Here is a 13,526-nt window from a genome sequence, read left to right as displayed (position 1 = left end):
CCACCACCACCTGGGAGTGGGTCTGTCTATGTATTTAATGTCTCCTGAGCTGCTAATTGCAGGCAGGTACTGTTTTGAGGTCTGGGAACAATAAGGCCCCTAACTTCATGGACTCAGTGGAGCAGATTCGGGAGGCTGATAAAGTAAGTGGGTGAGCAAGCATTAGCTCAAGATGGCACTGTGTGCCCCAAAAGTTCCCTCACTAGGAGTCATGCAAGAGTAGACATTACAGCCTTGTTCCCAACAACAAAATGATGGTCACCACAGCCATGACCATGTTCTTCAAATGTTGAATAAGGCATATTTAATACCATTTTGTCAGGCACATGATGTCCAAATTGGGATTGAAGTAGACAAGTCCATCTCATGTGTTTGGATCAGGACTGTGACACCACCTTGGGTACGCTAGAGCATATAGAGGCTTATGGATTATAAACTCAAGAAAGTGCGGGGAAGAGAGCCATGCTGAGGAGGCTAGAAACTCCCTGTCAGCCTGGCAAGGCTGTACACAGATGGTTACATGTCAGTGCTGTGTGGGCGCTCCAGGGAAGGGGACTTACTGGGAGATGAGTGTGTTGTCAGAAGGCTTCTTCAGAGGAGCTCTGGGAGGTTTCAAAGGGAAGGGACTTGAGCAGGACAGGTGTGACAGAGCTCTCTCCCTGGAGAAGGTTGCCCACAGCCCAGTGCCGTGCGGTAACTGCAAAACTGGGATCTTCATCATCTAGCAAAGCCTCACCTGTAGGGAGAAAACAGTCTTACTTGGGGGGGTGGGGGAGCCTGAAAGTTCCTGCTCCCTTCTCAAGTTGGAGTGTAATGCCAGATATTGAGTCTATGTCTTCTGGGTTTCTGACAAACCCTACACTTCTGAAGCTACTGTGCTGGCCAATCTATAGAAACTGCATACTAGTAGCTACCTGCCGAGATTTTCCACCTTGGTCACCATCACTCAAATGTTGTGGTCATCATTCTTTTAAGAGACATTTCCCCCCTGAAACTGCCCCAGTGGAGTGAGGATCTCATACTGTGGGGACCTTTGCCAGAGCCCCTAAGCTTGAGGCTAGCATTGACAATGGGTAAGGTGGGACCCTCAGAGCCTCACCAAGCTATGACTGCACTATGTCAAGACTCATCAGGACACGGGCCCTGAGGCCAGCCTGGGAGCTGGCAGTACAGATTGGTTATCCAGGCTCTATGAACTCATTATTTGGACCCTTGGGCACCATGACTATGCCAGAGAGAGGGTGCTATTGATGCAAATCAATGAGCAAACGATCTCAATCTGTAGGCACCATCTGATTTGCTGGGATCTAGCGGACAATCCAGCTATCTCAGGCCTTCTTCCGCAGCCAGCCACATAGTATAGGTGTGAGCCAGGTAAGTGCTGCCCAGGGACTGATTCTGCTGAGTCAACCTTTTCTATTCTCAGTTGTGCAGAAGGAGGCCAGCCCCAAGTTATGTGTTTGGCTTTGCCATGTGTTCATATGCTCAGCTCCTCTTCGTTCACGAGTGTCTCGTGGTAGAGGAAACTACACTGCAGGAACCCGAGTCAGCCTCCTCTTAGGCTGCCTTCTCTCCAACCTGTACTGGTCAAAGAGTCTGAGTTTCAAAGAATGTGTCCCTGAGCCTTAGTCTGTGGCCAGGGCCTGATATAGATAGATGTCAGCCAGACCACATGTGTTCACACTAGTTGAGAACTTGCGAATGAGGTTTGCCTCAAGGAGCTTTGCAACGTGGTGCTCAAGGACATTGCTTTACTGACGGGCAGACTGGACGGTTCTGCATGCCATGTACTGGCTGAGGACCCTTAGCCCTAGTTAATCAGCCTCTCCAGGGTGTGTTTACTCATCTGTAAGCTGAAGACAAAAAAAGTTCTTAGGAATGGGACAGATGGCTCAGTGGGTAAGGGTGTTTGTTTGCCATCACACCTGAAAACCTGAGTTCAATATCCAGGACTCATGTGGTGTAAGGAAAAAACAAACTCCTGCAAGCTATGTGCTGAACACACACGCACGCACGCACGCACGCACGCACGCACGCACACACACACATTCTTAGGATTCACAAAGAATCCAGTGAGTCCTTTGTGAGTCCCTTTACACAAGAACCAACACAGATTTGGTGCTGAGAGAAAGCAGTGTGTCCTCCATTGTCCTCCATGTTTATACCCAGGTCACCAGTCCCTGGCTTCCTACTGGGGGAGGGGTGGTGAAGCAGGCCTTAGCTGTCTAGTGGAAGGAACTCATGATGTTAGGAAATCCAAACTCAAGGGAGCAGAGCCCTGCTCCAGAGACCACTGTGTGGCCGAAGCCAGATAGCACCAGTGTCAGGAAAGAAGGGGCTGAGGTCACTTGGCTGAGTCAGCCGGGACTACTGAGGCAGCCAGTCCCTGCCTGAACACTGAGCATTTGGCACAGCTTTGGTGCTAAGGACCAGCAGAGTGTTTGAGAGCATACAGCACCATACTCTGCTTGGCAGAGAGAGACACACGCACACGTGGACAGCTTTCTCAGGACCTGGAATCTGAACCTCACAAGCAAAAGGGGTAAGTTATTGTAGGGCTGGCTGTGCCTTGAACCGCCATTCTGATCAGCAGTAACTGGTGAACCCTCACCGGTGTCCCTCCCAAGAAAGCCCTAATTTGGGAGGCCACACTCCTACCTCAGCCACCACAGGAATTCAGTGCACACGTGGGCCCCAGCACACGCAAAGGCATCCCACGCTCTGGGTAGACATCAATAATTGATGGCAGCTGTCTTTCTGGCATGACCTTCCAGTTGCATAAAGGGAGCCTTCCAGACCCCAAATTGGGGTACCGTGCCAGGTAGAAAATGTTGACACTCATGCAAGGGCACTTTTTGCCCTTCCATGTTCATTCTCAAGACCCCTAAGGGCTGAGCGATATCACGGTGGTACATGACAGAAGTATTCCTCTTGACAGACATGCAGACATGCAGAGGGCAGTACCTGGGTGAGGGTATCCACGTCATGAGGAGATGGAGTGTGAATATAGCAAGCTATGTGGAGGCCCACATTCAACTACATATGTGATCTTGACCTGTAGAGACCTGTGTGGCAAAGGTGAGGGTTAGGTGCACTCACCGCCCAGCTTTGCACAGCTGGAGAGGGGGTTTTGAGGATCTTCCTGGGTGCAGGAGCACACTTACACAATAGGCAGTGCCGTGGGAGTGGGGAGCCACGGGCACCCTTAGGCTCCAGCCTGACCGCCTTGTCTCATCTGGACTGATGTGTGGAGGGCAGCGCCCGGGAGGGCATCCAGAGGCCGAGATCACAAACAGTGCCATGTCTGATCAATTGATAGTGGTTCCCTGGGGTGCTGGGAGAAAGGACTAGAAGGTCATGCCAGAAAGTCAGCTGTCATCAATTATTGATGTCTACCCAGAGCGTAGGAAAGGGGGACGGTCATGTGGGTCCCATATATTTGCTGTCCTTGTCTTGGTGCATTCATGGACAGAAGATTCAGCATTCTGTCAAAATACAGTGTCCTGGGTAGAAGAAGACTGCCTGGGTAAGGGCACTTATCCCCCAAGCTGGGCAACCTAGAGTTCAATCCCTAGGGCCCACGTGGTATAAGGGAGACTGAATCCTGCAAGTTGTCCCCTGCAAATGCTGAGGCATGAATGGCCGGTCACCCATACACATAAATAAATGTAATGACAAGTTGATTTTTTGTTTGTTTGTTTGTTTGTTTGTTTAAGAAATTATGCATCACCCTGAATGCAGACACAGGCTTAATAACCAGGGCGGAAACATCTCAAAGCAGCACTGCCCAACCCAGTGAGCTCTCATCCTGCCTGGTAGTGTTGTCATGTTGCATTTGCCAGGAAAGGACCAGTAAACACAGGATAAGCACCTATGCTGTACTGAGCACAGAGCAGTAACAGCTGAGCCCATCAAGGTTTCTGCCCCATCAGCAGATGTTATTGATTGGTGATCAGCAATCCACAAGCTATTTCCTTGGGGAAGATTCTAAGGGTAGGAACAGGAAAAGAATGAAGGCTCTGAATATAGAGGTGACTGAGTTCTTTAAGCAGAGGACTTTTTTTTTTTTTTTTTTTTTTTTTTTTTTTTTTTTTTTTTTTTTTTGAGACAGGATTTCTCTCTATGTCTTTGGAGGCTGTCCTGGAACTCGCTCTGGAAACCAGGGTGGCCTCAAACTCACAGGATCGGCCTGCCTCTGCCTCCCAAGTGCTGGGATTAAAGGCGTGCACTACCAACGCCCAGTTCAGAGGGCATTTTCTGAAGACCACCCATCCATTTTGTCTGGTGAGGGCAGGCCTTTCCAGTCAGCAGGCCCTAGAACAGCTTCACACACTGTAATAGTTTGTGAGTCATTGGAAGGAGGGGACTTGTTAAAGTGCAGGTTCTGATTCAAAAAGGATGCTACAAGGATCACCTTTTGTTGTTTCAGAGTAGTTTGGTTTGGTTTTGAGACAGGGTCTCACTCTAACCCCGGCTGGCTTGTTGCTCACTCTGTAGACCAAGCTGGCCTCAAACTCACAGGGATCCACCTGCCTCTGCCTCCTGAGTGCTGGGATTGCCACATTCTAACAAACTCAGAGGATGCTTGGAGCCTCAGGTCCACCTTGTGAGTCGTTCTCTTCTCCGTCTCAAACGGATCAGAAACAGCAGGAAGTGTGTAAGTGGAGGGTTCTGGGAACTCAGACAAGATCTGAGTTTGAAGGCTGAGAGCAAACAAAATTCCCCATGTAGGGCCCAAAATCTGGGCGTAAGGACCAGATGCTGGTCTAGCAAGCTAATCTCACCTAAGAGAGCGAGGGCTGGGCTGTGTAGGAACCAGGAGCAGCACAGATACTCTAGTTAGTGTAAGCTCGGTAGATTACAAACCTTCATAGGACCACGATGGCAGTGACAGCTAAAGGTCTCTGTGCTCTGCGTGCTGAATTAAACACGCTTCTGGGCAGCCCCTAGAAGGGAAGTCTTCTTACCTGTTTTATAAATATTCTACAGCCACGTTTTGGCTTTTTTTTTTTTTTTTAATCTATATATCCCTGCCTCCGGAGTGTCCATCAGCAAGTATTCAGCAAGTGATTATGAATGAGTAAGTGCGATTGGCCCAGGTAGAAGGCAAAAGGAGAAGAAAGGTGCTGCTGGATATGACGACACCCTCCTCACCTCCCCACCAGACAGACCCAGGCAGGAACTTGATCTGCACCAAGTGGTCTGGAAGCCTGTAGCTAGCCTTCCCGTGTTTGAAAGGCGTGCTCCTTTGGCCCTGTATTACTCTAGGTTGATGCTTTTCCAAATCTTTTGGGGAAATATTAGACTTGTGTGCTGCAGGGCCTGGCAATATTTAGGGCTGATTAGGCCTTCACTGACCACATAGCTGTATCCACGGGGCTCTCGCCTGTGCCAAACACATCACATGCCTCCATCTCACCGCCGCCCTGCTGTGGAACAGGGTATGTATTCTGGTCCAAGGTCGCAGACCGGATTCTGAGCCTGGCAACCACGCCCATTCTCGGGGGAGAGCGACCCCTAGAGGTCCAGGCGAGGCAGAGCGTGGGCCGTGCATGCATGCCCTGCTTGTAGTGAGCCAGCCACCAAGCCAGGGAGTCGTGAATGGCGTTTCTTCCAAAGTCAACCGCTGCTGGGTTTAGAGTCTAACTGAACCGTTGGTGCGAGTGTGTATCTGCGCCTTTCATACCATAAATTCCTTGAGCTTCAAACTTGGGAGTTAACGTCCCCACAGCCACAGCTCCAAGCAAGCTCCCATTTTACAGACAGACAGAGCAGGAGAAACGACTTGGCCAATGTTGCGCGGGACTCCTCAGCAATAGGGCGGGGCTGGTACCCTGCCTCTTCCTCCCGCAGTGTATCCCCGCCTCCAGGTCCAGTCCCAAGCAGTTCTCAGCACCCTTGGGAAACCACCAGGGACCACATTCTGGTGCAGAGAGACCTCGCAGCCTCGCTAGCGGTGCGCTATGCATCCCCCGCCCCTACCCCATACCCACCCCGCGCCCCAAGAGTCATACATAGCTCCTGGAAGTCCATGGTGGCTCTCTCCACGATCCCTCTTCGGATCTCTTGCTGCATGATCCGACAGCTCTAAGCCATGAAAATTCGGTTCTGGCTCCCCTTTCACAAGGGCACGTTGCACGTCCGCAGGATTGGGGAGGCCCAAGGCCTCCAGGATTCCGACCCAGATTAATCTGAGATCCAAAACGCAGCAGTCAGGCAGAAGCCCGCAGCCCCTGGGGTAGCCAGGACGCTATAGAGACCACAGAATCGGGCTTCTTATAGCTCCTGGACTCTGTACTAATGATGTTCCGGTCTCTGGGAATTTCTACCAACTGTCCTTCCTCATTTCCCGTCTCACCTGGTCCCAAGAACTGAGACTCGGGATGCAGCCCAGATTGCCCTCCCGTTACCTACCCTACACAGGACCCTACCTGTTACCTACCCTACACAGGAGGTTTTTGAAAACCTCCCTTTTATACTCAGACAGAAGGCCTGAACCCAGCAAGTGGTCTCAAAGCATGGTTCCCAGGCCGCAAGCGTCACTTTCTGGGTCCACTCAGGAGCTGCTAAAAGAAAACCGTAAGAAGCCCGGCAGATGCTTCTGAGGCACGCAGAAGTGTGAGGGTTAGTGGCCCACACCCTCATTCCTTCACATAGTCTCGGGCCCACCAGTGGAGGAGGGCACCTCAGGTGCCAGCAGATTATCTAGTCACTGTCCTTTAGCACACAGAGGTACTCCAAGTTGGTCCAGTGCATTGCTAACATCGGTAACCATGGAGTCAGCCTCAGATGCAGATTAAGAAGTGTGTGGATGGGAGGGAAGGACTCTCACGATGAGAAGCTGCCTGGTTTTGCCTCCTGCTTGCACTCAGTTCCTACCATCAAAACTGTAAGGAGAGGGAAGCAACCCTCTTGGTCCTTCCTTACATGAAGACACTCTCTGGAAGGCCAGGGTGTGGGGAATGGTAAGATCCTGAGTGAAGTATATTGTTGACACAGGCACAGCCATGTCAAGACCCCAATGACTCAGACCCATGGATGTGGCAAAGCCTTCCACAGGTGAGGCACAGAATTGCCCAAGTATGTTTGTTGACTAGGTGGCCATCGGCTAAAACCCAGTGTATCAACTATGGACCAGCTTCCTTCTCACAGATGTTTACAGCCTGAGACTGCTCTCCTGCAGAGACGCTCCTCCATGTGCTGAGCCTGGTGTTTGATAGCAGGTGTCCTCCATCAGAGTGATCACTACCCACATGTCCCCAGCTTTTCCACGCATGTGTCTGTCATTTCTTCTGCCGTTTCTTCATTTCCGAGTCACCCCAGCCAAGTTTTCAGGACTGACCTATTCAGGGGCATCAGGAGTCTTTTGGAGTTAACAGAGCACTATCTAAAAAACAGCTTTACCTCAGGACAGGGCTTTTGACAATTGAGCCACACATTCATGTCTCCTTAGCAGAGCTTGTGTTGGCTTCTACTTTGGAAGGGACCCAGACAAAGAAAAGATCAAAGTCTTGGCAGGGAAGCTTTTATGGGATGTGTAGTCCCCATACAATGAGGAAGAACTGGTGGGTGGGTAGCCTCATTAGCCAGATGGGTCAGGCCAGCATGGCTTCAGAACTACAGCCCAGATCCCAGCTCTCCTTGGCTGCATCCAGGTGGGCAGTGGCCGTGGAGGCGGGGCTGTAATGCACCCTAGAGGCCAGGTGCCAAGTGGAGCAAACAGGGACCCTTTCCATCCCTGCTCCCCGAGGACTTCAGATGGATATGAAATGGAAGCCCTCAGCACCCCAGACTGTACTGCCACATGGGAACCTGGTTTAGTTTGATGGAATCTTGGGTGCCCCAAAACCCTGCCTGTCATGAAGTGATGGCTGAAATTTATGCTTTAGCCTTGCTCTGATCTTAAGCAGAATATCTCACCACAAATTGGCATGCCATGGCAAACAATTAAAAGAGAAAAATAAACCCCAGTGCAATCTCAGGGTGCTTGGGAATGAGGAATTACAAGGTGGTGGCATGAAAAAATTATATAAAAATCTATTTTTACATCACAATAATGTGCTTTTATACGGGTAGTAATTTCTGGATGTGCAATAAAGTGGCTTTTACATCAGGCAAAATCAGAGTTTATAGGCAATCGGTGCTTTTATCTGAGAAAATATAACTCATCCTTCCTCACGCCATCCATCTTGCAGGCAGCAGGCCTCATCTTCCCCAGTACCAACATTACTGTGGAAATAATTATGCAATTAAAGTGTCAGACCTCTGGCCCCCCAGGTTCCCTGTACTACATCTTCCAGCATCTGTCATTGGCTCCTTCCAAAAATGGGACAGACTATGGGCCCAGACAGGTCAGGGAGAGGCAAATGACCCTATTTGTGGGCTCAGGGAAAATGCTGCAGGGCCAGCAAAGTATTCTGTAAGCACCAAGAGTCTGCTGGGGGTCAGGCACTGAGACAGACAGGAAACTGGGTGCTCAAACCTGACTTGACAAGCTGACCGTCCTGTGGTCACTATGATGCAGGCAGCAGGGTCCAGTCTTGGGCAGAGGAAATCAGAGATCTGAAGGAGCCAAAATGAGGAGCCTGAGGTAGAGTGGGATCATGGTCCTGATCAAAGGTCACTTTGGGCTCTGCAGACACATGAGAGACTAGGTGGTAGGAAGAGAAGCGTGTCTCAGAAGAGAAGCTGTCTCAGCTTCTCTTGTTGGACTGGGTACCCAAGAGTGGAGCTGGATCTACACTCAAATTCCATCCACACTCCCTATCATTTTGTGTATTCCTTTAACACTATGTTAGCCAAAGCACCAAGAAGTGATCGCCCATTACTTTAACTACCCAACACTATGTCGTCAGATGGGTCCTCATGGGAAGCAGGTCACACAGTCCTTTCAGTAAGGAATGTGCATGTTGATGAATGGGCAGAGTTTAGGGAAATCAACAAGGAATATTGCAGTAGCCCACAGTGACAACAGAGAGGCACAGCTGTCACAAAACAACAACAACAACCCCACCGAGAAAAGGTCTGAGAGATCAGGGAGCTAAGTCCTACTCCTGCCCCTGGTGATAGATCCTGGTGATAGCCCTCAATGGCCACAACCAACCAGAAGGCCAAGTGAACCTCCTGCATAGGTTAACCTGGAGGGTGATGGCAGCAGGACTGATCAAAAAGAGAAGGGCTGAGTAGGGGTAGTAAGAGGGGCTGGGGTTAGCAAGAGAAGAAGATGGAGCAGCAGGAGCAGGAAGAGTACTGGGAGAAAGTGGAGTAGCAGGAGAAAGTGGAGTAGCAGGAGCAGGTGGAGTACCAGAAGAAAGTGGAGTAAGAGGAGCAGGTGGAGTAGGAGGAGCAGGTGGGGCAAGAGGAGGAGCAGGTGGAGGAGGAGGAGGAGCAGGTGGGGGAGGAGGAGGAGCATGTGGGAGGAGGAGGAGCAGGTGGGGGAAGAGGAGGAACAGGTGGGGGAGGAGGAGCAGGTGGGGGAGGAGGAGGAACAGGTGGGGGGGAGGAGCAGGTGGGGAGGAGGAGGAGGTGGAGGAGGAGGAGCAGGTGGGGGAGGAGGAGGAGCATGTGGGAGAAGGAGGAGGAGCAGGTGGGGAGGAGGAGGCAGGTGGGGGCAGGTGGAGGGAGGAGCAGGTGGGGGAGGAGGAGCTGGGGGAGGAGAGAGGAACAGGTGGGGGAGGAGGAGAACAGGTGGGGGAGGAGGAGGCAGGTGGAGGAGGAGCGGTGGAGGGGAGGAGGCAAAGTGGAGGAGGAGGAGCAGGTGGGGGAGGAAGAGGAACAGGTGGGGAGGAGGAGGACAGGTGGAGGGAGGCAGGTGGAGAGGAGGAGCAGGTGGGGAGGAGGAGGAGCAGGTGGGGGAGGAGGAGGAACAGGTGGGGGAGGAGGAGGAGCAGGTGGGGGAGGAGGAGGAGCATGTGGAGGAGGAGGAGCAGGTGGAGGAGGAGCAGGTGGGGGAGGAGGAGCAAGCAGGTGCAGAAGGAGGAGCAGGTGGAGTAGAGTGTGCAAACACAAGACACTCAGCACCCATGTGGCCATGGATTAGAGGCAGTCTTTGAAAATGGAACAGTATGGAAACACCAGTATTTGTTTATTTCTTCAGGCCAACTTTCTCTTCCCACATTTTGGCCCACCAGAACTTATCCTCAGTGTCAACTTTAATAGTGTGACATGGCATTATGTTTCATGACTAGGGAGCCCGCATGACAATGTGGAAAGAATCCTGAAGGGAGTTATTGATTTTGTGTGTGATATGTCCTCTCCAGACTCACGTCTGAACACTTGGTACTCAGCAGGTGACGCCTTTTGAGAATTTGTAGAGCAATGATTCTCAACCTTCCTAATGCTGGGTCCCCTTAATATAGTTCCTCGTATGTGGGGACCTCCAATGTTAGGAATTCAGAGTGAAGGCTGGGACCGCGTGGGTGATGGACAGCGGGCAGACAAACAGGATATCAGGGAGAACTTACATGGAAGGGAGTTTTATTAGAAAGGGAGTGGGGGAAGCCAGGCGGTGGTGGTGCATGCCTTTAATGCCAGCACTCAAGAGGCAGAGGCAGGCAGTTCAAGACCAGCCTGGTCTACAGGAGCTAGTGCCAGGACAGGCTCCAAAGCCACAGAGAAACCCTGTCTCGAAAAAAAGAAAGAAAGAAAGGGAGTGGGGGAGGGAGAAAGAAAAAAGAGGGAGAGAGAGAGAGAAGAGAGGTTGGGAGAGACAGAACAGACAGGGATCTGTCTGCCTCCTCAGAGAGAGATGGTGGGAAAAGGGAGAGGGGGAGAAGGAAGGTGGGCGAAGTTTTTCTCTTGAAGGGCCAGGATTCCATGCACAGAGGGGTGGGGCCAGATTTGCCTGGACTACAACACCCAGCCATAAAATTATTTTTGCTACTTTATAACTGTAATTTTGCTACTGTTGTGAATCATATAAATATCTGATATGCAAATGGTCTTAGGCGAGCCCTGTGAAAAGGTCGTTTGACCCCCAAAGGGACTGTCACCCACAAGTTGAGAACCTCTGCTCTAGAACCTAATGAGTCGACATAGGCCTATGTCCCCAAGGCCTGAGAGTTGCTGACTCTGCTTCAGGCCTGCTGTTCACACTCTGGTTAGCACAACCAGGAACTACCTGCCACCATCCTTTCCTACAACAATAGGCTGTGTCCCCTGAGCCCTGAGCCAAATAAACCACTCCTCCCCTAGGTTATTCCTCTAATAGAATAGGGTGTTCTATTATGGAGACGAGAGGAGCAAGCTGCATCGTGGTGTAAGATGGAGCATTGACCAAAGGGACCATTCCAGAAGGGAGGTAGCAATCCAAGGCCAACACAAGCCAGGCCCTCCCTGTAACCCAGCTGTTTCTGCTTCCTGGCAAGTGCTTCCAAAGAAGCTTCATGAACAGTCTCTTAAGGGGTTGGGTCTGAGGGCATCTGTGGCATGGTTTCTTGCGGTGAGGGAGGGGGGCCCAGGCCTAGGAGACTAGTCAGGATGAGATGCTAAGGCACAGCAGGCTCTGCACCGTGGGAGGGAAATTGCTCTTGAGAATATGTGGAAGAGTTAAAAGCAGCGCTGAGCAGCAAGAGAATGAAATCTGTAATTCGGAACAAGTCAAGTAGATTAAAAGCCACACACACCATTTTGCAAGCGCCAGTACAAACCCACTTTAGTTGACTCTACGAGAGGGAGCTGAGAATGGTAGCTCATGCAGGAGAATCACAAATCCAAGGTCAGCCTGGGCTACATAGCAAGCATGAGGCTAGCCTGGGCTAATACAGACCTTGTCTAACAACAACAAAAGTCCGCCGAGGAGAAAGACGAGAGGGGAATGAGATAAACTATCTCTCCTTAATACAAAAAACGAATTAAGAGAGGTGGGCTCAAAAGACAAGAACTGGGCTCACAAAGGATGTCACTGTTGTTTTAGCCTTTAAATAAGAACAAACAGTAATAAATAGATCCTGCAATGTGTGTATGTGACCTAGACCTGTCTGAAATGCCTGTCATGGAGACTTGCTCCTGGGTGAGGTTCCACAAAGGCCTCTGGCCCAGGACAAGAGACTGTCTGGACCATCTGGCACTGACTCCCCAGCAGGCTCCTGTGTGGGTTCAAATGTGTGTACATGCGGTGAGGGTGTGATGGGTGCACACACCTGCCCACTTTGGGGATGGGAGCAGCATACCAGGGATGAAGTCCAGGGCCCCATAAAGATCCTCAGGTCAAAAATTTACCTCACTGTGTTGAGAATTCCCACCAAAATCAATTCCTCTCTTCAGATTCAAATCCCTTCTGCTTGAAAATGCAAATATGCACCCAGCAGCTCCTGGGTGGTTGGCTGTCTCAACAGTTTCCGTCATTAACTCCCAGGCGGGTTTATGTTTGTTTGCCTGGCGGATTAGCTCCTATCATCTGGAAAGCTGAGGAAATCAAGCCTAAGGGATGAGAGCTAGAGCTGCTAGATCTGGAAGGGAGGAGGGATTTCCCAGGGAGATAGGTGTAGGGAAGGGGCCGGACTTCCCAATGGATGACTTTGGGATGTAAGGTCCCAGCTGCTGAAGGGGTGCTGAAGGCAAACATCTGAGTTTGCCAGGGGATGCTGAGACCCTGAGGTGCCAGCTCACCCCTCATCCTTGCTGAGGTTAGACAGGGCGGGGCTGCAGCATCTCAGAGGGTTTCAGGCCTTCTCCTGCCTTCCTTCTCTGTACAGGTGGGATGCATTCTGTAGGACTCTATTTTGTTTAACACCATATTCTTCAAACTCCTTCATATTTTCTGTTTCCCTTTAGTGAGGGAGGAGACGGGCTTGATGGCCACCTTTACTCCATGCTTGTGGGTCGGTGACGGGCACATTTCACCTTTACATTGGGATGGCAAGTGAGCATCCCAGAAGACAAGTTGCTCTCTGGAAGCAGGGGTTTTGTTTGTTTTTCTTTGTTTTGTTTTTTCTAGAAGCCAAGTGCCCTCTCACTTAGTGCCTTCTGACCTCATGCCTCTGTCAAACTACACTAGGGAATAGAACCTAGAAGCGTGTCCATAAGGACTTGGCCATGGTAGATTGAATATGGTCCCCTGAAAGACATGTCTAAGTCTGACTGGTGCCTGGAAACGTGCCCTTGCCTCATGTAGGCAAGCACTCTCTACCACTGAGCTATATCCTCAGCCCTGGAAACAGGGCCCTTACAAACACAGTTAGTACTTGACAGCCCACTGGAGCTGTTGGAACAACAATGCCGTGTAATAGAAATGTATTGCTCACCCTTCTACAGGTTGGAAATCCAAAATAAATGCAGTAAGTGGTGAAGGCCACTCTCTGCTCCATGTGTGGCCTCCTTTTTCTGTGCCCTCACATGGTGTCGGGGATAAGGCACTTTCTGGGGTCTTATAAGAACTCTGTCTTCGTGCTTAGTCACCTCTTGTAGCCCCTGTCTCCCAACACCTTCCATGACAGCATGTTGGGGTTAGGCCTCAGCATACAAACAAGGGGGCCAGCGTTGATGGGTATGGGGGATGACACAAAATAATCTTCACATGAGATCAT

Source organism: Cricetulus griseus (assembly GCF_003668045.3).
Source record: "Cricetulus griseus strain 17A/GY chromosome 1 unlocalized genomic scaffold, alternate assembly CriGri-PICRH-1.0 chr1_0, whole genome shotgun sequence".
Taxonomy (NCBI): Eukaryota; Metazoa; Chordata; class Mammalia; order Rodentia; family Cricetidae; genus Cricetulus; species Cricetulus griseus.
The sequence above is the reverse complement of the archived record's forward strand: the minus strand, read 5'-3'. Positions refer to the sequence as shown.